Here is a 25,888-nt window from a genome sequence, read left to right as displayed (position 1 = left end):
AATAAATATCTTGAAGAGAATAGGTCCCAACACGGACCCCTGCGGTACCCCACTGGTCACAGCAACTCAGTTAGAGAATATTCAATTTATAACCACCCTCTGCTTTCTATCACGAAGCCAGTTACTTACCCATTTACAAATATTTTCCCCCAGACCCAGCATTCTCATTTTGTGTACCAACCTATTATGTGGCACGGTATCAAACGCTTTTGAAAAGTCAAGATATACCACGTCCAATGACTCACCGTTGTCCAGCCTATAGCTTACCTCTTCATAAATACTGATTAGATTGGTTTAACAGGAGCGATTCCTCATAAACCCATGCTGATATGGAGTTAAACAGTTATTCTCATTGAGATAATCCAGAATAACATCCCTCAGAAACCCTTCAAATATTTTACCAACGATAGAGGTTTGACTTACTGACCTATAATTTCCAGGTTCACTTTTAGAGCCCTCTTTGAATCTTGGTACCACATTTGCTATGCGCCAGTCCTGTGGAACAGACGTCGTCGCTATAGAGTCCCTAAATATAAGAAATAATGGTTTGTCTATTACATTAGTTAGTTCTCTTACTACTCGTGGGTGTATGCCATCTGGACCCGGAGATTTATCTATTTTAATTTTATTTTGCCGGTTTTGCACTGCTTCTTGGATTAGATTGGTGACCCTTAATATAGGGCTTTTTTTGTCTCTCGGCATTTCACCTAGCATTTTATTTTCCACCGTGGAGAAGAAGGTGTTTAATACATTAGCTTTTTCCTCGTCATCTACAACCATTCTTTCCTCACAATTTTTTAAGGGGCCTACACTTTCACTTTTAATTGTTTTACTATTGATATAGTTGAAGAACAGTTTGGGATTAGTTTTACTCTCCTTAGCAATGTGCTTCTCTGTTTCCTTTTTGGCAGCTTTGATTAGTTTTTTAGATAAAGTATTTTTCTCCCTATAGTTTTTTAGAGCTTCTAGGGTGTCATACTGCTTTAGTAGTTGAAATGTTTTTTTTTTTTTACTGCTAATTGCCCCTCTTACTTTTTTGTTTAGCCACATTGGGTTTTTCCAATTTCTTGTCCTTTCATTCATACAAGGTATAAACCGCTTACAGTGCCTATTTAGGATGTTCTTAAACATTTCCCATTTATTATCTGTATTCTTATTTCTGAGGATATTGTCACAGTCAAAGAAATTAAGGGCATCTCTAAGCTGGTCAAACTTAGCCTTCCTAAAGTTCAGTGTTTTTGTGACTCCCTGACAAGTCCCCCTAGTGAAAGACAGGTGAAACTGTACAATATTGTGGTCACTATTTCTTAAGGTACCTTCACACATAACGATATTGTTAACGATATCGTTGCTATTTGTGACGTAGCAACGATATTGTTAATGAAATCGTTATGTGTGACAGCGACCAACGATCAGGCCCCTGCTGGGAGATCGTTGGTCGCTGAATAAAGTCCAGAACTTTATTTCGTCGCTGGATCTCCCGTGGACATCGCTGGATCGGCGTGTGTGACACCGATCCAGCGATGTCTTCACTGGTAACCAGGGTAAACATCGGGTAACTAAGCGCAGGGCCGCGCTTAGTAACCCGATGTTTACCCTGGTTACCATGCTAAAAGTAAAAAAAAACAAACACTAGATACTTACCTACCGCTGTCTGTCCTCCAGCGCTGTGCTCTGCACTCCTCCTGTACTGGCTGTGAGCCGGAAAGCAGAGCGGTGACGTCACCGCTCTGCTTTCCGGCTCACAGCCAGTACAGGAGGAGAGCAGAGAAGCAGAGCGCAGCGCTGGAGGACAGACGGCTGTAGGTAAGTATCTAGTGTTTGTTTTTTTTTACTTTTAGCATGGTAACCAGGGTAAACATCGGGTTACTAAGCGCGGCCCTGCGCTTAGTTACCCGATGTTTACCCTGGTTACCGGCATCGTTGGTCGCTGGAGAGCGGTCTGTGTGACAGCTCTCCAGCGACCAAACAGCGACGCTGCAGCGATCCGGATCGTTGTCGGTATCGCTGCAGCGTCGCTAAATGTGAAGGGGCCTTTAGATGCCCAACGACCTGCAGATTTGTTATTCTGTCAGGTCTATTAGATAGTATTAGGTCTCAAAGTGCTGCTCCCCTGGTTGGATTCTGCATCAGTGTTAGTTTGCAAACTGCAGAGCAGGTGGTGTGAAGTAACATGGAACCAAAAGAAGCAAAAACACCTGGCACCCTTGAGCGTGAAACAGCGGTGCAGTTGCCCACGGATATGGATATGGACTGTGTTGACACCCCGGCTGCGATCCGGAGGATACCATTTGCTCTCCATTTCTGAGTTTCTTTTGGATATTAAAGACATTTGACTTGAACTCTGATGTGGTCCTTGCCGGTCTGTTGCACTGTACCAACCCAGCTGCCCTACACTTCACAATACAAATGAAATACATTGTCAAATAGATTTGTTAGACCTGATGTACATACTGTGAACATTCATGTCAAAATGGCTATATAATGCTTCATAAAAGTATTCCTATTTTATGTTCAATTTAATATTTTCTAATTTTCTTACTTGACTCCAAAAATCCATATTTTACTATCAGATGGGACATTTTTAAAAAACTAGTAGCCAGCCAATCTGACAAGGCTTTTTAAAGCAAGTATACAATTATCATCAAGTCGAACAGATCTATTTATAACAGTTTCAGATGATCCACTAAAAGTAAATATGAAATGTTTTCTAAATATACCTTTTGACCTGCTCCCCCACTAAAATGAGTTACCTGCAACGCTAAAGCCTCTGTCATAGGCTATAATAAGGCAGATCAACATAACAGAGTGGGATCTTCGACTTTAGAGAAAGCAAGCAACTTCACCCAAAGTGACTCTTAACAGTGGATAGAAGACTGCTTGGTGCTCACTGAAATTCATGGTTTCCCTGTAATGTGTTAATTTAAGTTATAGAGAAAGATTCAATGGTTTCCTATAATCAGTATGTTTACACAAATGTTTGCATTTTATTACCCTGAACCCGAATTTCCAATATATTGCGATTGTATTATCACTGTACAGTACCTGGGTCCTGGGTTGGTATTACGTCAGGCTCTTCTGTGTTACTTGTGGTACCAACAATCTGTTCAGTCTGAGTAAAAGCAGGAGTTGTATTTAGGACAACAGGGAAAGAAACAGACGTAACTGAAGGCACAGTTGACTGGTAAGCCTCTTCTCCTGCAAATAAAATAACATATCTTTAGATTTATGAGATTTAGCTTTGTTGGTTCGATATACATTAAACTGAGGTTATGTTTTCTAGCGCAATGTGCCACACAAGTCCTGATCGTAATTTATCTAACACTCCTGCAGCACTGCTGACAATCAGATTTATTTTACAATAAAACAGCAAAGCTAAACGGTTTGCTCCATGACATTGTTTTATATCCGCTTTCAGCATAGTGACATATATCAATAGGGCACTAGATTATCCATCGGTCCAAGGGACTAAATATACAAAATATTTGTGTCTCTGTTTTATATAGCATTTTCTGCAATACAAAAATGTTAAGGGATATAGAAATGCAGTGTGTGTGTGTGTGTGTATATATATATATATACAGTGGGGCAAAAAAGTATTTAGTCAGTCAGCAGTAGTGCAAGTTCCACCACTTAAAAAGATGAGAGGCGTCTGTAATTTACATCATAGGTAGACCTCAACTATGGTAGACAAACTGAGAAAAAAAAAATCCAGAAAATCACATTGTCTGTTTTTTAAACTTTTTATTTGCATAGTATGGTGGAAAATAAGTATTTGGTCAGAAACAAAATTTCATCTCAATACTTTGTAATATATCCTTTGTTGGCAATGACAGAGGTCAAACGTTTTCTGTAAGTCTTCACAAGGTTGCCACACACTGTTGTTGGTATGTTGGCCCATTCCTCCATGCAGATCTCCTCTAGAGCAGTGATGTTTTTGGCTTTTCGCTTGGCAACATGGACTTTCAACTCCCTCCAAAGGTTTTCTATAGGGTTGAGATCTGGAGACTGGCTAGGCCACTCCAGGACCTTGAAATGCTTCTTACGAAGCCACTCCTTCGTTGCCCTGGCGGTGTGCTTTGGATCATTGTCATGTTGAAAGACCCAGCCACGTTTCATCTTCAATGCCCTTGCTGATGGAAGGAGGTTTGCACTCAAAATCTCACGATACATGGCCCCATTCATTCTTTCATGTACCCGGATCAATCGTCCTGGCCCCTTTGCAGAGAAACAGCCCCAAAGCATGATGTTTCCACCACCATGCTTTATAGTAGGTATGGTGTTTGATGGATGCAACTCAGTATTCTTTTTCCTCCAAACACGACAAGTTGTGTTTCTATCAAACAGTTCCAGTTTGGTTTCATCAGACCATAGGACATTCTCCCAAAACTCCTCTGGATCATCCAAATGCTCTCTAGCAAACTTCAGACGGGCCCGGACATGTACTGGCTTAAGCAGTGGGACACGTCTGGCACTGCAGGATCTGAGTCCATGGTGGCGTAGTGTGTTACTTATGGTAGGCCTTGTTACATTGGTCCCAGCTCTCTGCAGTTCATTCACTAGGTCCCCCCGCGTGGTTCTGGGATTTTTGCTCACCGTTCTTGTGATCATTCTGACCCCACGGGGTGGGATTTTGCGTGGAGCCCCAGATCGAGGGAGATTATCAGTGGTCTTGTATGTCTTCCATTTACTAATTATTGCTCCCACTGTTGATTTTTTCACTCCAAGCTGGTTGGCTATTGCAGATTCAGTCTTCCCAGCCTGGTGCAGGGCTACAATTTTGTTTCTGGTGTCCTTTGATAGCTCTTTGGTCTTCACCATAGTGGAGTTTGGAGTCAGACTGTTTGAGGGTGTGCACAGGTGTCTTTTTATACTGATAACAAGTTTAAACAGGTGCCATTCCTACAGGTAATGAGTGGAGGAAAGAGGAGACTCTTAAAGAAGAAGTTACAGGTCTGTGAGAGCCTGAAATCTTGATTGTTTGTTTCTGACCAAATACTTATTTTCCACCATAATATGCAAATAAAATGTTAAAAAAACAGACAATGTGATTTTCTGGATTTTTTTTTCTCATTTTATCTCCCATAGTTGAGGTCTACCTATGATGTAAATTACAGACGCCTCTCATCTTTTTAAGTGGTGGAACTTGCACTATTGCTGACTGACTAAATACTTTTTTGCCCCTCTGTATATATATATATAAAGTGAAAAAATTGGAACAGCATCAAATTACTACCTTACAAGGCATGCAGAGCTTTTCCGACCAGCAATCCAATGGTCAAAAAGTAATAAACTCAAAAAAAAGGAAAAGCAGCACAAAATAATTGAAAAAAAGTGGACTTTAATGCCTGAACGGCGTGGCAATGTTTCGGATGTGTTATAAAGGATAACATATCCGAAACGTTGCCAAGCCGTTCAGGCATTAAAGTCCACTTTTTTCAATTATTTTGTGCTGCTTTTCTTTTTTTTTGAGTTTATATATATATACTAGATGGTGGCCCAATTCTAATGCATCGGGTATTCTAGAATATGCATGTCCACATAGTATATTGCACAGCCCACGTAGTATATTGCACAGCCACATAGTATATTGCCCAACCACGTAGTATATTGCCCAGCCACATAGTATATTGCCCAACCACGTAGTATATTGCACAGCCACATAGTATATTGCCCAACCACGTAGTATATTGCCCAGCCACGTAGTATATTGCCCAGTCACGTAGTATATTGCCCAGCCACGCAGTATATTGCTCTGCCCAGCCACGCAGTATATTGCTCAGCCACATAGTATATTGCCCAGTCACGTACTATATTGCCCAGTGACGTAGTATATTGCCCAGCAACTAAGTATATTGCCCAGCCACGTACTATATTGCCCAGCGACGTAGTATATTGCCCAGCTATGTAGTATATTGCCCAGCTACGTAGTATATTGCCCAGCCACGTAGTATATTGCCCAGCCATGTAGTATATTGCCCAGCCACATAGTATATTGCCCAGCTATGTAGCATATTGCCCAGCCACGTAGTATATTGCCCAGTTACGTAGTATATTGCCCAGTCACGTAGTATATTGCCCAGCCACGTAGTATATTGCCCAGCCAGTAGTTTATTGCCCAGTCACGTAGTATATTGACCAGCGACGTAGTATACAGCACAGAGCCACGTAGTATATTGCCCAGTCACGTAGTATAATGCCCAGCCACGTAGTATATTGCACAGCGACGTAGTATACAGCACAGAGCCACATAGTATACAGCACAGCCATGTAGTATACTGCCCAATCACGTAGTATATTGGCCAGTCACATAGCATATTACCCAGACACGTATGCAACAGGTTAAAAAAGACTTAAAATAAAAAATAAACATTTGCTCACCTTCCGAGGGAGCCCTTGTAGTCCTGTCACCTGTGTACGGTGCAGGCGGCAGCTTCCGGTCCCAGGGTTGGATGAGCGCAGGACCTGTGATGACGTCGTGGTCACATGACCGTGACATCATGGAAGGTCCTTGTCGCATACCATCCTTGCCACCGGAACATGCCGCTTGCATGGAGCGGTCACCGGAGCGGCGTGAGGAGCGAGAAAGGCGCCGGAGGGTGAGTATATGACGATTTTTTATTTTTTTAAATTATTTTTAACATTAGATCTTTTTACTATTGAGGCTGCATAGGCAGCATCAATAGTAAAAAAGTTGGTCACACAGGGTTAATAGCGGCGGTAATGGAGTGCGTTACACCGCGGTCCATGAGCGCTGCCATTAACCCTGTGTGAGCACTGACTGGAGGGGAGTACGGAGCAGGCACTGACTGCGGAGAGGATGGAGCGGCCACGTTGCCGCCGGACTGCGCCCGTCGCTGATTGGTCGTGGCAATGGTCGTGGGCGTTTTGCCACGACCAATCAGCGACTTGGATTCCATGACAGACAGAGGTCGCGACCAATGAATATCCATGGCAAAAAGACAGACAGACAGACAGAAAGACAGACAGACGGAAGTGACCATTAGACAATTATATAGTAGATATGAAAGTTTTTCCACCTACAAACAATGGATAGGTCTGTAATTTTTACCGTAGGTAGATTTTAACTGTGAAAAATATAATCACAAAAAAATCCAGAAAAATCACATTGTATGATTTTTGCATAATTAATTTGCATTTTATTGCATGAAATAAGTATTTGATAGTATAGATAAACAGAAGTTAATATTTGGTACAGAAACCTTTGTTTCAAATAACAGAGGTCAGGGGTTCTAGTTCTTGATCAAGTTTGCTCACACTATAACTGGGATTTTAGCCCATTCCTCCATACAGATCTTCTCAGGATCTTTCAGGTTTCGGGGCTGTCATTGGGCAACATTGAATTTCAGCTCCCTCCAAAAAATTTCTATTGGGTTCAGGTCTGGAGACTGGTTAGGTGACTATAGGAACTTAAAATATTTCTTAACCCCTTTACCCCCAAGGGTGGTTTGCACGTTAATGACCAGGCCAATTTTTACAATTCTGACCACTGTCCCTTTATGAGGATATAACTCTGGAAAGCTTCAACGGATCCCAGTGATTCTGACACTGTTTTCTCGTGACATATTGTACTTCATAACAATGGTAAAAATTCTTTGATAGTACCTGCGTTTATTTGTGAACAAAACTTTGAATTTTTATGCAATTAATTCACAGAGATATGTCACATAAAATACTTAATAAGTAACATTTCCCACATGTCTACTTTACATCAGCACAATTTTGGAACCAAAATTTTTTTTTGTTAGGGAGTTATAAGGGTTAACAGTTGACCAGCAATTTCTCATTTTTACAACACCATTTTTTTTAGGGACCACATCTCATTTGAAGTCATTTTGAGGGGTCTATATGATAGAAAATACCTGAGTTTGACACCATTCTAAAAACTACACCCCTCAAGGTGCTCAAAACCATAATCAAGAAGTTTATTAACCCTTCTGGTGCTTCACAGGAATTTTTTGAATGTTTAAATAAAAATGAACATTTAAATTTTTTTCACAAAAAATTTAATTCAGCTCCAATTTGTTTTATTTTACCAAGGGTAACAGGAGAAAATGGACCCCAAACATTGTTGTACAATTTATTCTGAGTACACTGATACCCCACATGTGGGGGTAAACCACTGTTTGGGCGCATGGCAGAGCTCGGAAGCGAAGGAGCGCCATTTGACTTTTCAATGCAAAATTGACTGGAATTGAGATGGGACGCCATGTTTCGTTTGGAGAGCCCCTGATGTGCCTAACCATTAAAACCCCCCACAAGTGACACCATTTTGGAAAGTAGACCCCCTAAGGAACTTATCTAGAGGTGTGGTGAGCACTTTGACCCACCAAGTGCTTCACAGAAGTTTTTAATGTAGAACCGTAAAAATAAAAAATCATATTTTTTCACCAAAATTATTTTTTCGCCCCCAATTTTTTATTTTCCCAAGAGTAAGAGAAGAAATTGGACCCCAACAGTTGTTGTAAAATTTGTCCTGAGTACACTGATACCCCATATGTGGGGGTAAACCATTGTTTGGGCGGATGGGAGAGCTCGGAAGGGATGGAGCGCCGTTTGACTTTTCAATGCAAAATTGACAGGAATTGAGATGGGACGCCATGTTGCGTTTGGAGAGCCACTGATGTGCCTAAACATTGAAACCCCCCACAAGTGACACCATTTTGGAAAGTAGACCCCCTAAGGAACTTATCTAGAGGTGTGGTGAGCACTTTGACCCACCAAGTGCTTCACAGAAGTTTATAATGCAGAGCCGTAAAAATAAAACAAAAATTTTTTCCCACAAAAATTATTTTTTTAGCCCCCAGTTTTGTATTTTCCCGAGGTTATCAGGAGAAATTGGACCCCAAAATTTGTTGCCCAATTTGTCCTGAGTGCGATGATACACCATATGTGGGGGAACCACTGTTTGGGCGCATGGGAGGGCTCGGAAGGGAAGGAGTGCCATTTGAATGCAGACTTAGATGGAATGATCTGCAGGTGTCACATTGCGTTTGCAGAGCCCCTAATGTACCTAAACAGTAGAAACCCCCCCACAAGTGACACCATTTTCGAAAGTAGACCCCCTAAGGAACTTATCTAGATGTGTGGTGAGCGCTTTGACCCACCAAGGGCTTCACAGAAGTTTATAATGGAGAGCCGTAAAAATAAAACAAAAAATTTTTCCCACAAAAATTATTTTTTAGCCCCCAGTTTTGTATTTTCCCGAGGGTAAGAGGAGAAATTCGACCCCAAATGTTGTTGTCCAATTTGTCCTGAGTACGCTGATACCCCATATGTGGGGGGGAACCACCGTTTGGGCGCATGGGAGGGCTCGGAAGGGAAGGAGTGCCATTTGGAATGCAGACTTAGATGGAATGGTCTGCAGGCGTCACATTGCGTTTGCAGAACCCCTAATGTACCTAAACAGTAGAAACCCCCCACAAGTGACCCCATATTGGAAACTAGATCCCCCAGGGAACTTATCTAGATGTGTTGTGAGAACTTTGAACCCCCAAGTGTTTCACTACAGTTTATAACTAGTGTTGAGCATTCCGATACCGCTAGTATCGGGTATCGGCCGATACTTGCGGTATCGGAATTCCGATACCGAGATCCGATACTTTTGTGGTATCGGGTATCGGTATCGGATCAATAGGGATGTGTAAAATAAAGAATTAAAATAAAAAATATTGATATGCTTACCTCTCCGGCGGCCCCTGGACATCACGCTGGTAACCGGCCGGCTTCTTTGTTTAAAATGAGCGCCTTTAGGACCTGCGAATGACGTCGCGGCTTCTGATTGGTCGCGTGTTGCCCATGTGACCGCCACGCGACCAATCAGAAGCCGCGACGTCATTCTCATTCACTAAACTCCTAATTCTAGGAATTGAGGACATGCAAATGACGTTGCGGCTTCTGATTGGTCGCGTGGCGGTCACATGGGCGGCACGCGACCAATCAGAAGCCACGACGTCATTCGCAGGTCCTAAAGGCGCTCATTTTAAACAAAGAAGCCGGCCAGTTACCAGCGTGATGTCCGGGGGCCGCCGGAAAGGTGAGCATATCAATATTTTTTATTTTAAGTCTTTATTTTACACCTCACTATGGATCCCAGGGCCTGAAGGAGAGTTTCCTCTCCTTCAGACCCTGGGAACCATCAGGATACATTCCGAAACTTGATGTCCCATTGACTTGTATTGGTATCGGATATCGGTATCGGCGATATCCGATATTTTTCGGGTATCGGCCGATACTATCCGATACCGATACTTTCAAGTATCGGACGGTATCGCTCAACACTATTTATAACGCAGAGCCGTGAAAATAAAAAATCTTTTTTTTCCCCACAAAAATAATTTTTTAGCCCCCAGTTTTGTATTTTCCCAAGGGTAACAGGAGAAATTGGACCCCCAAGGTTGTTGTCCTATTTGTCCTGAGTACGCTGATACCCCATATGTTGGGGTAAACCCCTGTTTGGGCACACGGGAGAGCTCGGAAGGGAAGAAGCACTGTTTTACTTTTTCAACGCAGAATTGGCTGGAATTGAGATCGGACGCCATGTCGCGTTTGGAGAGCCCCTGATGTGCCTAAACAGTGGAAACCCCCCAATTATAACTGAAACCCTAATCCAAACACACCCCTAACCCTAATCCCAACAGTAACCCTAACCACACCTCTAACCCTGACACACCCCTAACCCTAATCCTAACCCTATTCCCAACTGTAAATGTAATCTAAACCCTAACTGTAACTTTAGCCCCAACCCTAACCCTAACTTTAGCCCCAACCCAAACTGTAGCCCTAACCCTAACCCTAGCCCTAACCCTAGCCCTAGCCCTAACCCTAGCCCTAACTCTAGCCCTAACCCTAACTCTAGCCCTAACCCTAACCCTAGCCCTAACCCTAGCCCTAACCCTAGCCCTAACCCTAACCCTAGCCCTAGCCCTAATGGGAAAATGGAAATAAATACATTTTTTTAATTTTTCCCTAACTAAGGGGGTGATGAAGGGGGGTTTGATTTTCTTTTATAGCGGGTTTTTTAGCGGATTTTTATGATTGGCAGCCGTCACACACTGAAAGACGCTTTTTATTGCAAAAAATATTTTTTGCGTTACCACATTTTGAGAGCTATAATTTTTCCATATTTTGTTTCACAGAGTCATGTGAGGTCTTGTTTTTTGCGGGACGAGTTGATGTTTTTATTGGTAACACTTTCGGGCTTGTGACATTTTTTGATCGCTTTTTTTTCCGATTTTTGTGAGTCAGAATGACCAAAAACCAGCTATTCATGAATTTCTTTTGGGGGAGGTGTTTATACCGTTCCGCGTTTGGTAAAATTGATAAAGCAGTTTTATTCTTCCGGTCAGTACGATTACAGCGACACCTCATTTATATCATTTTTTTATGTTTTGGCGCTTTTATACGATAAAAACTCTTTTATAGAAAAAATAATTATTTTTGCATCGCTTTATTCTCAGGACTATAACTCTTTTATTTTTTTGCTGATGATGCTGTATGGTGACTCGTTTTTTGCGGGACAAGATGACGTTTTCAGTGGTACCATGATTATTTATATCTGTCTTTTTGATCACGTGTTATTCCACTTTTTGTTCGGCGGTATGATAATAAAGCGTTGTTTTTTGCCTCGTTTTTTTTTTTCTTACGGTGTTTACTGAAGGGGTTAACTAGTGGGCCAGTTTTATAGGTCGGGCCGTTACGTACGTATATGTGTACTTTTATTGTTTTTTTTTTATTTAGATAAAGAAATATATTTATGTGAATAATATTTTTTTTATCTTTATTTAGGAATATTTTTTTAAATTTTTTTTTACACATTTGGAATTTTTTTTTTAAACTTTTTTACTTTGCCCCAGGGGGGGACATCACAGATCGGTGATCTGACAGTTTGCACAGCACTCTGTCAGATCACCGATCTTACTTAGAGGGCTGCAGGCTGGCCGCGGCCATCTTGGATCCGGGCCTGGTGCAGGGAGGGAGGTGAGCAGACCCTCGCAGCAATGCGATCACATCGCGTTGCTGCGGGGGGCTCAGGGAAGCCCGCAGGGAGCCCCCTCCCTGCGCGATGCTTCCCTGCACCACCGGCACATCGCGATCATGTTTGATCGCAGTGTGCCAGGGGTTAATGTGCCGGGAGCGGTCCGTGACCACTCCTGGCACATAGTGCCGGATGTCAGCTGCAATAGGCAGCTGACACCCGGCCGCGATCGGCCGCGCTCCCCCCGTGAGCGCCGCCGATCGCGCTGGACATACTATCCCATCGGTGGTCATAGGGGCCCACCCCACCTCGACGGGATAGTACGTCCGATGTCAGAAAGGGGTTAAGCAGCAACTCCTTATTTGCCCTGGTACCCCTGCTCTGAATTACTGTTACTGTGAATCAAGTTGAAGGTGAAATGATCTCTAAAAGGACTAAAGATAAAAATGACATTTCCTTTGTATATTAGAAAAAAAAATTCATGTTTTCATATTTTTCTTTTTAAAAATTACAAAGCGGAAAATGGGCGATTGCAAAAGTTTGGGTACCCTGCATAGTTTATACCTAGTAGCATCCCCTTTGAAAGTTTCACAGCTTGCAAACGTTTTTTGCAGCCAGACAAAAGTCTTGTTTGACGGATTTTTATACATTGGAAAATTCTTCCAGTTCTGTGAGATTCCTGGGTAGCCTTGCATGCATTGATATTTTGAGGTCTAGCGACAGATTTTCAATGATGTTCAGATCATGGGACTGCGAGGGCCATTGTAAAACCATCAGCTTGTGCCTGTTGAGGTAGTCGAAAAAAAAGTACAAATCCACTATTGTGTTTTGGCTTTTTTATTTACCATGTTCACTATATGGCAAAACTGACCAATGTGATTCCTCAAGCCAGTATGAGTACGCAGATACCAAACATGTATAGTATATTTTTTTAATTTAAGTAGCAAAAAAAATTCAGATATTTGCGTGACAAAATGTATTTGCATTTGCTGTTGTTTTCTGAGGCCCCTAGTGTTTTCATTTTTTAGGATCTGGGGCTGGTGATGGCTTATTTTTTTACACCCTGAGCTAATATTTTTATTGACACCATAAATACCATGGGGTAGATATGATGTTATGATTGCCTCTTATTGTATTTTATTGCAATGTTATGGCGGCCAAAAAAAACATAATTCTAACATTTCAATTTCTTTTTCTCATAACAGTGCTCCAGTACTGCTATGAATTACAGAAATTCACAATGCCAGGCATTGGGGTCTTCTTTACACCTCAGCTGTCATGAGAACTCGTTGGCGCCCCATGATTAAATCAGTGGTCTCGTGCAGGGAAAGATGCGCTGGATCCCCCAGCGAAGTCGGGGACATAACACACAAGGTAAATATACATCATGTCATAAAGGGGATCCAAAATTCCTGCCGTGCAGAATTAATCAACAGTTACCAATTACGTTTAGATGCAGTTATTGCTGCACAAGAAGTCACACTCACATCCGATACTAAAAGCATAAGGTTCACATACTTTTGCTACTGACAGACGTGATAACGGATCATTTTCCTTATTTAGAAATGACATGGTCTAATTCCATTTCTATTTTAGACTATTGATTTGATTTTCTTGATCTACTTATAAGACTTGCGTGAAAATCTAATGTAGTTTTAGGTGAAATTTATGCAAAAATATTCAAAATTCTAAAGGGTTCACAATCTTTCAAGCTGTTGTAAAACTCATTTTTAACTCATTACGTGCCAAAATAATAAAAAAATGTAAGCAATGTTTGAATGAGAAAAGGTAAACCTAGTTTTTGCCCACAACATTTTTTTTCATATAAATTGCTCGTTACTTTAGGCATTATTTTGCCATGATTTGAAACTTAACCTTCATATTTCCATTGCTGAGATTACATGAGACCTCATTTAGCTATAAAACCGGAGCATTTGCAAATATAAACATTCAGGAACACATTTAGATAAAATGCTTAAGTATTCATGGGTGCCATAAACATGGTCGTAAGCTGGGAAGCACGGAGTACTGATAGAAAACAACATTTATCTTTTTAACAAGAAAATTCAATTATACTAGATTTCAATTAATGTTAAAACGCAATAACAATAACAGGGGATAATATTTATCAACCTAATAGCCTGGAGAGATCTCGTATGTGCCGTGTTACTGTTATTATTTAGAGATGACAGTTTATGCAGAGATACTGTTTTACATTAGACTTAAGAGGGGCATGGAAATTATTTAACCCTGCTTGTAATACTAATGCTTTACAAAATAAGGATCATATTTCTATAACCATGGAATAGAATAACCCTTAAACTTTTCTCACTGTTTTGCCTTATGATAATAATCTGTGACCTTTGAAACGACGATTAAACAAAATCGGATTTTAGGCATTTTTTAAGCATAGTAATAGAAAACACAGTACAGATTTGTCAAATATGGCTAATTCGTGCAGTGTTTGGCACTTCTGGGGCACTGCTGCACGCTGCTATGATTAGGAACATTAATATTCAAAGCTCCAGGGATTATAAGGAAGCGGAAAGGGATGGTTGCCTAATGCCTGTATGATGATAATGAGTTCTTTCAGATGATGGTACAGATGTCCTGGTGAAATAATACACAAATCACTTCTTGATGGAATGGAAATGTTCTAAGATTTAAGAGTGAGATCACATGTCTAGTAAAAATCCATTGAAATGATTCCAAAAAGAAATCAGTTATTTAAGGCTATGTTCACATGTCCAGCCGTAATCTATTGGAACGGGATCTGGTAAACATAACAGATGGATCCATTTCAAATGGAAAGAATGACTTTTCAACCTCCATTTTCCGTAGACTTCAATGTTATAAAAAAAACGGATCCAGTCGGCTATGTCTGCATACCTTCTTTGTCTTGCTAAGATTGCTACTGGATCTGTTTCAAACAGATGATTACTGGACATGTGAACTTAGCCCTAGGCTATGTTCTCATGTCCAATAACATCTGTTAGAATGGATCCAACAGCAATCCGTTGACAAAAAAGTTGTGCAGATGCAAATTTTTGTCCGGGTAAGAAAAACTAATTTCAACTGGATCTATTTTTTTTAAAGTCTATGGAAAACGGATTCTTTAAATAGCCATCTGGTTTTTTTTTCACTTGAAACTGGTCCAGTAAGCCAAAAGAGGATCTTTTTAAAAATTAAAGAAAAAGCAGATAGCTAGTAAACGGATCCATAGACCTCAATGTTCAAAAATTAAACGGACCAAGTTAAAATCATTTTTTTAGCAGGACAAAAAAGTTGTGAAGGACAAAAACCAAAAACCAGGAGTGGGGACAAGCTTCTATTATACTTTTCCTCAGATTGTTTCTCTCTTGGTTTTGGCTTACAGATACTGATGGAAAATACTGACCAAATACTGAATACGTGAATGTGGGCTTAGCGGGACAAAAAAGTGATGCAGACTGAAAAAATGGAATGAAACTGGATCAGTTTTTTTTTAACACTGAAGTCTATGGAAAACGGATCCATTAAATAGGCCTCCATTTTTCCACCGTTTCAAACGGATAATATTTTTACTTGCTGAATCTGTTTCAAATGGATGATTACTGGACATGTGACCATAGACTTATTCTATTCCATAAATATCCTTACTAAATTCAGCACATTAATACCTGGAATCAGGATGATAAGGCTGACACAGACTGCACTTTATCACTCCTTAATTACATGACCTTAAGGATAGGATCACACCATATTTTGGGTACTTTCTTACTTCTGCCACCATTGTATACTTTACATACTGTTGAGCTAAATTGCATAATAAACTTTAAGACAAAGGTATAACAGTATATACAGTCAAAACATAAAAACAGCTAACAATAACCCTTGGGAACTGTAGTTGTATATGCTGTGTGGATTTTGCTAGGATGCAATCACTTTGCAACATTTTGAGATTCAGTAGAAATTTTATTTTAAAATATTTTTATTAGAAGGAAAAGAGTAGAATAAAATTAAAAGAAAAATATCTTCAAAGGGCGTTATAGTTCCTTTGGGTAGAAAATGACATACTGATAGGGAATTTAGATTGTGAGCCCCAAAGAGGACAGTGATGATGATGATGTCTGTAAAGTGTTATGAAATTATATAAGTGGGGAAAACTAAATATATTACATCAAAATATCATTAAAGTTAATTGCATGCCCATAGCTAAAGAAGCTTTTTAGAGCCCTAGCAAAATGAGAAACATTGCGATGAAAAGTGGCCACTTTTAAAGGAAAATTCTGGTCTGTTTTTTTGGGAAGAATAATGTAAACTTAGAATATTTGAAAACAAACTCACCTCTTGTATTACCAATAATACACAGGATAAAAACAATTCTGTTTCCAAATTCCTGAAACGTCATCATATACTTTTAGCGAATCCTCGATCTGTTGGAAGAGAATCGTAAGAACATGGACGTTTTACCCCAAAGTGAATATAGTCATTGCTGGGTTGCTATTTAGCTAGATGACTTCTATGAAATTTGACCCTTCTTCATGTAATATCTTCAAGCATGGCCTACGTAAACCAACCATAGAAGTTCACAGATTGCTTCCAAATACCAAGGACACTGGATATTCCAAGCACCAAAGAGAATGCTGGCATCTAACAAACACCCTTAAACTCGATCCTTGGTGATGACTTTTCAATTTAAGCCAAAGTGATAATATTTAAAGAATGTCAGGTTAATGGGACACAGTGAACCATAATCTGATTGAAAATTAGGCCATAAAAGAGGTCTATAGCTGTAGCAGGACATTACATTGTAAATTATGTATCATCCTATCAGTTACAAATTCATAAAAATATAATGAACTGAGCATCATTCTCATATTACACGGTGCCACAGTCCTTGGTTTTACTCTACAGTGTGACATTTTTAATAAAAACGCTTGTGATTTTTGAAGGGAATCTGTTACAAGGTTTTTACTATCACATCTGAGAACAGTATGATGTAAGGGCAGAGACCCTGATTCCAGCAACGTATCACTTTCTAGGCTGTTTGCTGCCATTTTGAAGAATCACTGCTTTATCCCCTTCAGATCTACCAGTTGTCTGAATATTGATCTCTGTATCATTCCCATTCCCACCAATAATTGACAGTTTCCTGCCCACGTACACTGTACACAAAGCTGCCAATCAGTGGTGGGGACGTACAGAAATCATGAATATGCTTGACTACCTGGCAGCAGATTTACAAGTTCTCTAATGGTAATCTCCTGATGATAAACCAGCAATTTTATCAAACTACATTAAGCAGCCTAGTAAGTGACACATCACAGGCTGGTACATCAGTACACCATTCACATATGGCTCTGATGAATTAAACTGAATGTGAAACAACGTACATATACAGCGTGGGATAGTGTTAAATCAGCTGTAACATTCAACTCGCACCGCTCTACAAAAGCTAGGTTAAAGCTGACACTGATCCTGGTTGTTTAATCAGCCAACATCTATGGTGGCCACAATATCTAACAGATAGCTAGGTGGAGACCCCCAAAATGTGGGCATCTAGACAGTTATAAGACAGTGAATGAATCAGGTATTACGAATGTAAATAAAAGATCCATAAAAAAATCAAGTAAACTATTTTCCATAAAAATGTCTAAAATAGTTTAAAAACAAAAAAACTCACATAATTGGTATCGCTTGCAGCTATAATGGCACAAAGTAAAAAAATCAGATTATTTATTCCTCACAGTGAACACATAAAAATAAATAAATAAAATACTATGGAAAATCTGAGCAGAAATGCTGTACCCAAAATTCATGTTTCTTTACAAGACTAGCTCTGGTGATAAAAGAATAAAAATGTTAATGTTACAGACCTTGGAATGGGGTAACATACAATCATGAAAAAGTATTGATGCTTAACTTAGAATAGAGTTATTATATCAGTTACACAATATGATGAATACTATAAAAGTAAAACAAAGAAAACAATGATGAAACTGATCTATTAAAAATACAACTTATAATGTGTAAATTAAAAAAAATGAAATAATGGGAAAAAAAATCACTGCATCTTTAAAATGTACACACACTTCAATGTTTTGAAGTTTTGACTTTCAGGCTCCATATCTCCTCATCCACTACTGCTTCAGATGTGAGACTACCATTATTTTATAGGCAATCATCTTATATATTTCACACATAAATTTGACTTCCAACTATTTAGCATATGATTAGTTATGCAGATTCTTGTCATGTCATTACATTGTTACTATTTTGCTCTTGGAGGTGGAAAATCTTTTTCTTCCTGTATACTACAAACTACAACTTGTTCTCACATTCCCTAATAGTTCAGTATGTTATTAGGTTGATTCCTAAGTGAAAGGTCACTGGTTCAAATAGAGGATCAGCCATGAAGATGATTTCTTAAGAAAAGAGAAACGGCATCATCGAGCTCATCGATAGCGGTCTCTCGACCAAGAAAATTGCCAAATTACATCATGTAAGCACCATGATAGTTGTAAGAATACGAAATGCAGTCTGTCCATCCTTTCAAAAGCCAAGAGGTGGTCTTGCAGACAAAAAATCAGAATCAACAATTCGTCTCAACACAAGTTCTATCAGTTCTAGAACTGGCAGTGGAGGTTGCTCATATACTTCGCAATAATGAGATCACAGATGTCTGTGCAAGCACTGTGTGGTGCACGTTACACAAGTCTGGAATGCTGGATGAAAATAAGGTGAAGAAGCCTCAACTTCAATAATGTAATAAAAAGCGTTGGCTCAAGTTTGTAATAAAGTACGATAGGTCAACAGTAGTGTTGAGCATTCCGATACCGCAAGTATCGGGTATCGGCCGATACTTGCGGTATCGGAATTCCGATACCGAGATCCGATACTTTTGTGGTATCGGGTATCGGTATCGGATACATAGAGATGTGTAAAATAAAGAATTAAAATAAAAAATATTGATATATTTACCTCTCCGGCGGCCCCTGGACTCAGCGCGGGTAACCGGCAGGCTTCGTTGTTCAAAATCAGCGCTTTTAGGACCTGAGAATCACGTCCCGGCTTCTGATTGGTCGCGGGCCGCCCATGTGACCGCCACGCGACCAATCACAAGCCGTGACGTCATTCGCAGGTCCTTAACGCGCTTATTTTTTAAAAATGAGCGCGTTAATGACTTTCAAAGACGTAGCGGCTTGTGATTGGTCGCGTGGCCGCGACCAATCACAAGCCGCGACGTCACCGCAAGCTATTAACGCGCTCATTTTTAAAAATGAGCGCGTTAATGGCTTTCAAAGACGTAGCGGCTTGTGATTGGTCGCGGCCACGCGACCAATCACAAGCCGCGACGTCACCGCAAGCTATTAACGCGCTCATTTTTAAAAATGAGCGCGTTAATGGCTTTCAAAGACGTAGCGGCTTGTGATTGGTCGCGGCCACGCGACCAATCACAAGCCGCGACGTCACCGCAAGCTATTAACGCACTCATTTTTAAAAATGAGCGCGTTAATGGCTTTCAAAGACGTAGCGGCTTGTGATTGGTCGCGGCCACGCGACCAATCACAAGCCGCTACGTCTTTGAAAGTCATTACCGCGTTCATTTTTTAAAAATGAGCGCGTTAAGGACCTGCGAATGACGTCACGGCTTGTGATTGGTCGCGTGGCGGTCACATGGGCGGCCCGCGACCAATCAGAAGCCGGGACGTGATTCTCAGGTCCTAAAAGCGCTGATTTTGAACAAAGAAGCCTGCCGGTTACCCGCGCTGAGTTCAGGGGCCGCCGGAGAGGTAAATATATCAATATTTTTTATTTTTATTCTTTATTTTACACATCCCTATGGATCCCAGGGCCTGAAGGAGAGTTTCCTCTCCTTCAGACCCTGGGAACCATGAGAATACCTTCCGATACTTGATGTCCCATTGACTTGTATTGGTATCGGATATCGGTATCGGCGATATCCGATATTTTTCGGGTATCGGCCGATACTATCCGATACCGATACTTTCAAGTATCGGACGGTATCGCTCAACACTAGTCAACAGTAGAAGATTGTGAATGGGTGATTTGGAGCGATGAGAAAAAAGTCAATAGACTAGGCTCTAATGGGTGCAAAAGGGTCTGGAAGAATCAAGGGAAAAAGGGGCTAATGGATCGAGAAATGGAAGGAACTGTCAAGTTCAGTGGAGGAAGACTGATGATATGGGGTTGATTCACAGCCAAAGGCATTGGATTGCATTGCATTTCCCCTGGCTCACTCTCCACATTCGATCCCATCACAGAAGAAGACGTCTCAAGACTCCTCTCCTCTTCTCGTCTGACTACATGCACCACCGACCCCATTCCCTCACATCTCCTCCAGTCTTTCTCTCATGTCTTCACAACTCACCTAACTGCAATCTTTAATCTCTCCCTCTCCTCTGGCATTTTCCCCTCCTCCTTCAAACACTCTATCATTACTCCATTACTAAAGAAACCCACCCTTGACCCATCCTGCACAAACAACTACAGACCAGTCTCCAATCTCCCCTTCATCTCTAAACTCTTGGAGCGCCTGATATACTCCCTCCTTACCCGTTACCTCTCCACTCACTCCCTCCTAGACCCTTCACAGTCCGGTTTCCGCCCCCTACATTTGACAGAATCTGCACTCATCAAAGTGACCAATGACCTTCTGACAGGACAATGTAACGGTGACCACTCTCTGCTCATTCTTCTCGACCTTTCAGCAGCTTTTGACACTGTTGACCACCCTCTCTTACTCTGTAGGCTCCAGTCACTTGGCATTAAGGACACTGTTCTCTCCTGGTTCTCCTATCTTTCTGACCGCTCCTTCAGTGTTCTGTTCTCTGGCTCTACTTCATCTCCTCTTCCTCTCCCTGTCGGGGTACCTTAGGGCTCAGTCCTTGGCCCCCTTCTCTTCTCTCTCTACACGGCCCCAATTGGACAGACCATCAGCAGATTTGGCTTTCAGTACCATCTTTATGCCGATGACACAACTATACACATCATCCCCTGACTTTACTCCCGCTGTACTACAGAACGCCAGTGACTGTCTGTCTGCAGTCTCCAACATCATGTCTGCTCTCTATCTGAAGCTCAACCTCTCCAAAACTGAACTTCTTCTGCTCCCGCCATCTACTAACCTGTTGTGAATTCTGTGGTCAAGCTCCCTCCTGTGGTCATGAGTGGTACTTCGGCTGGTTCTGTCTATGAGCTTCCGCTGGAGGATGTGAGTGGGGCTGTGGCTTCTGAGTTTCCTTCCTCAGGTGACGAGGTTAAGTCGTTGGGTGCTGCTCTATTTAACTCCACATAGTTCTTTGTTCCTGGCCTCCAGTCAATGTTCCAGTATTGGTCTGGCTCTCTCCTGGATTGTTCTTGTGGCCTGTCTGCGTTGCATAAGCTAAGTTCTGCTTGTGTTACTTTTGTTTGCTATATTTTCTGTCCAGCTTGCTATATTGGTTTTTCTTGCTTGCTGGAAGCTCTGAGACGCAGAGGGAGCACCTCCGTACCGTTAGTCGGTGCGGAGGGTCTTTTTGCCCCTCTGCGTGGTTGTTTGTAGGTTTTTGTGCTGACCGCAAAGCTATCTTTCCTATCCTCGGTCTTTTCAGTAAGTCGGGCCTCACTTTGCTAAAATCTATTTCATCTCTGTGTTTGTATTTTCATCTTACTCACAGTCATTATATGTGGGGGGCTGCCTTTTCCTTTGGGGAATTTCTCTGAGGCAAGGTAAGCTTATTTTTCTATCTTCAGGGCTAGTTAGTTTCTCAGGCTGTGCCGAGTTGCATAGGGAGCGTTAGGCGCAATCCACGGCTACCTCTAGTGTGGTATGATAGGATTAGGGATTGCGTTCAGCAGACTTCCCACGTCTCAGAGCTCGTCCTATGTTAGTAACTATCAGGTCACTTTGTGTGCTCTTAACCACTAGGTCCATTGTGGTTCTGAATCACCTGTTCATAACACTAACCTCCCTAAATCTGACATTTCCCTCTCCGTGGGTGGCACCATAATAACACCCCGGCAGCAGGTGCGCTGTCTGGGTGTTGTGTTTGACTCCGATCTTTCCTTCACCTCCCATATACAATCTCTTGCCCGCCCATGCTGCTTACACCTAAAGAACATCTCTAGAATCCGCCCTTTTCTCACCATGGAAACAACAAAAACCTTCACTGTCGCCCTGATTCACTCATGCCTGGACTACTGTAATACTCTACTAGTTGGCCTTCCCCTTACTCGACTTCCCCTCTCCAGTCTATCCTTAATTCTGCAGCCAGGGTCGTCCATCTGGCTAATCATTACTCAGATGCATCCGCTCTTCGCCAGTTGTTACACTGGCTGCCCATTCATTACAGGAAACAATTCAAAGTACTTGCTCTCACCCACAAAACTCTCCACAGTTCGGCACCCCCATACATCTCCTCCCTCATTTCGGTCTATCAGCCTAGCCGACCGCTGCGCTCTGCAAATGACTTTCGACTAACCTATGCACTAATCCGTACCTCCCACTCCCGACTCCAAGACTTCTCCCGCGCTGCGCCAATCCTCTGGAATGCTCTACCCCAAGATATTAGGACCATCCACAATTTGCATAGTTTTAGGTGCTCGCTCAAAACACATTTGTTCAGATCGGCCTATCACATTCAGTAATCAAAGTCATGTTATGTTTGTGTGTGTGTAGCCCATTCACTATCTCCATCTATCCCTCACCCCCTGAAGATGGCTGGACCATCATTGTAAATACACACCTGTACTTTGTATCTCCCCCACCTCATTGTAGATTGTAAGCTCTCACGAGCAGAGTCGCCTTATTTCGCTTTAATTATTGTATTGTTAATGTTGTTACTTATGACTAGTGTTGAGCGATACCTTCCGATATCGGAAAGTATCGGTATCGGATTGGATCGGCCGATATTCAAAAAATATCGGATATCGCCGATACCGATACCCGATCCCAATGCAAGTCAATGGGACCAAAATATCGGAATTAAAATAAACCCTTTCTTTCCTTGTAGGTTCATTCTACATGAAGGAAAACAACTAAGAATAATGCAGGATGTATTTGGGGAGGTGGTGGAGACATTAAAGTCATAGAGGTTTAGCCCAATCAAATAGAATAGCATGTTTTTTTGTTTTTTTTTAAAGACGTTCGGAGTGACAAAGATATTGACTATGTGAATATTTTTTTTTTATTTTGTCAGATATTGATGTTTCACTATTCCACGCCCTTCCCCTTCTTTTTTTTTTACTTTTCCCACACTTTCATCTTCATCATCATCAGCATCTTTGACATCAACTTCTTCTTCACCTTATTCATCTTCTTCTTCATCTTCTACCTATTTTTTTTTATTACATTCTTCATATTCATTTTATTCAACTATTATTATTATTCCTATTCTACATATTCATTTTATTCAACTATTATTATTCTTCCTATTCTACTTCTTCATCATATTCTCATTTGTGACAGGCATTCCCGTAGTTGTTATCTATAAAAGTTTGAAGATTACACCTTCCGTTCTGCCAGTCACAAAAGTTACATTTGTCCGCGTTCAGTTTGGCCTGCAGCATCAGGCTTTATCCAGGGGCACCACGAGGAGGAACGGACTCACCCCCATACACTGCTTAGTCTTCTTCTGCATATAATTTAGATAATATCTTTTGCTCTGATATTAAGTGTTATGCTTAATGTTCTTCTGCTCTGTTCTGCAGCCTCTTGTTCTTCTGCTTCTCGGTCTTCCATGTCGTCGTCTCCAGGGTCGTCGTCTACGCCGTCGTCGTCTCCGCCGTCGTCGTTGTCATTGGGGTGGTCTTCCGGGTCGTCGACTTTAGGGTCTTCAACTTGGAAATGTAGCAGAAGGTACAAGAAGGCTGAGAAAATGCCAAGAACCAGCTGATGGAACTGGAACCCGGATGGGTAGTCGAAGGTCCAAGAGCCAATGGAACTACCGAGGACCAGCTGACGTTACTGGAACCCGGTTACTAAGCAGGAGGTACCCGTGCCTGAAAGCACTACCAAGGACCACCTGACGTTGGTGGAACTTGGATACCCAGAAGGAGGCACCTAAGCCAAAGGCTCTGCCCGGAACCAGCTGACGGTACTGGAACCAGGATGGGGAGCAGAAGGTACAAGAGCAAAAGACACTGCCGAGAACCAGCTGACGGTGCTGGAACCAGGTGGTGGACCCGAAGGTCCACAGGAGAGGAGAGAACAGCTAGGCCGCGAGGCAGCCGCAGTTACCGAATCCCAACAGTCCTACAGGGGGAGCTTGGCCTACTGGCACTACAGAACCAGCCTTGACTACCAATTCACGCAGCCCACATAGGAAGCTCCTAAACTGGAGGCACCCTGGAGTTGGCTAACTCGACCGCAACACGACGGGGCAACACATAGGTGTCTCAGTGAGTTTGACAGTACCCGGAAACAGCTGATGGTGCTGGAACCAGGCTGGGCACGAGGGAGTACCCGTGACAAAAACACTGCCGAGAACCAGCTGGCGGTGCTGGAACCCGGATGCGTTGCCCCAGTGTGCAAGAGCCAATGGCACGACCGAGGACCAGCTGACGGTGCTGGAACCCGGTTACTAAGCTGTAGGTGTCTGCGCTTAAAAGCACTACCAAGGACCGCCTGGCGTTGGCAGAACTCGGATACCCAGGAGGAGGCACCTAAGCCAAAGGCTCGGCCCGGAACCAGCTGACAGTGCTGGAACCAGGTGGTGGAACACAAGGTCCACAGGAGAGGGGAGAACAGCTAGGCCACGAGGCAGCCGCAGTTACCGAACCCCAACAGTCCTACAGGGGGAGCTTGGCCTACTGGCACTATAGAACCAGCCTTGACTACCAATTCATGCAGCCAACATAGGAAGCTCCTAAACTGGAGGCACCCTGGAGTTGGCTAACCCGACCACAACACGACGGGGCAAGCATAAGCGTCTCAGTGAGCTTGACACTACCCGGAAACAGCTGACGGTGCTGGAACCAGGCTGGGCACGAGGGAGTACCCGTGACAAAAACACTGCCGAGAACCAGCTGGCGGTGCTGGAACCCGGATGCGTCGCCCCAGTGTGCAAGAGCCAATGGCACGACCGAGGACCAGCTGACGGTGCTGGAACCCGGTTACTAAGCTGTAGGTGCCCGCGCTTAAAAGCACTACCAAGGACCGCCTGACGTTGGCAGAACTCGGATACCCAGGAGGAGGCACCTAAGCCAAAGGCTCGGCCCGGAACCAGCTGACGGTGCTGGAACCAGGTGGGGGACCCGAAGGTCCACAGGAGAGGAGAGAACAGCTAGGCCGCGAGGCAGCCGCAGTTACCGAACCCCAACAGTCCTACAGGGGGAGCTTGGCCTACTGGCACTACAGAACTAGCCTTGACTACCAATTCATGCAGCCCACATAGGAAGCTCCTAAACTGGAGGCACCCTGGAGTTGGCTAACCCGACCACAACACGACGGGGCAAGCATAGGCGTCTCAGTGAGCTTGACACTACCCGGAAACAGCTGACGGTGCTGGAACCAGGCTGGGCACGAGGGAGTACCCGTGACAAAAACACTGCCGAGAACCAGCTGGCGGTGCTGGAACCCGGATGCGTCGCCCCAGTGTGCAAGAGCCAATGGCACGACCGAGGACCAGCTGACGGTGCTGGAACCCGGTTACTAAGCTGTAGGTGCCCGCGCTTAAAAGCACTACCAAGGACCGCCTGACGTTGGCGGAACTCGGATACCCAGGAGGAGGCACCTAAGCCAAAGGCTCGGCCCGGAACCAGCTGACGGTGCTGGAACCAGGTGGTGGACCCGAAGGTCCGCAGGAGAGGAGAGAACAGCTAGGCCGCGAGGCAGCCGCAGTTACCGAACCCCAACAGTCCTACAGGGGGAGCTTGGCCTACTGGCACTACAGAACCAGCCTTGAC

The sequence above is a fragment of the Ranitomeya imitator genome, chromosome 1 (genome assembly GCF_032444005.1).
Source record: "Ranitomeya imitator isolate aRanImi1 chromosome 1, aRanImi1.pri, whole genome shotgun sequence".
NCBI classification, from domain to species: domain Eukaryota; kingdom Metazoa; phylum Chordata; class Amphibia; order Anura; family Dendrobatidae; genus Ranitomeya; species Ranitomeya imitator.
Note: the sequence above shows the minus strand (reverse complement) of the source record.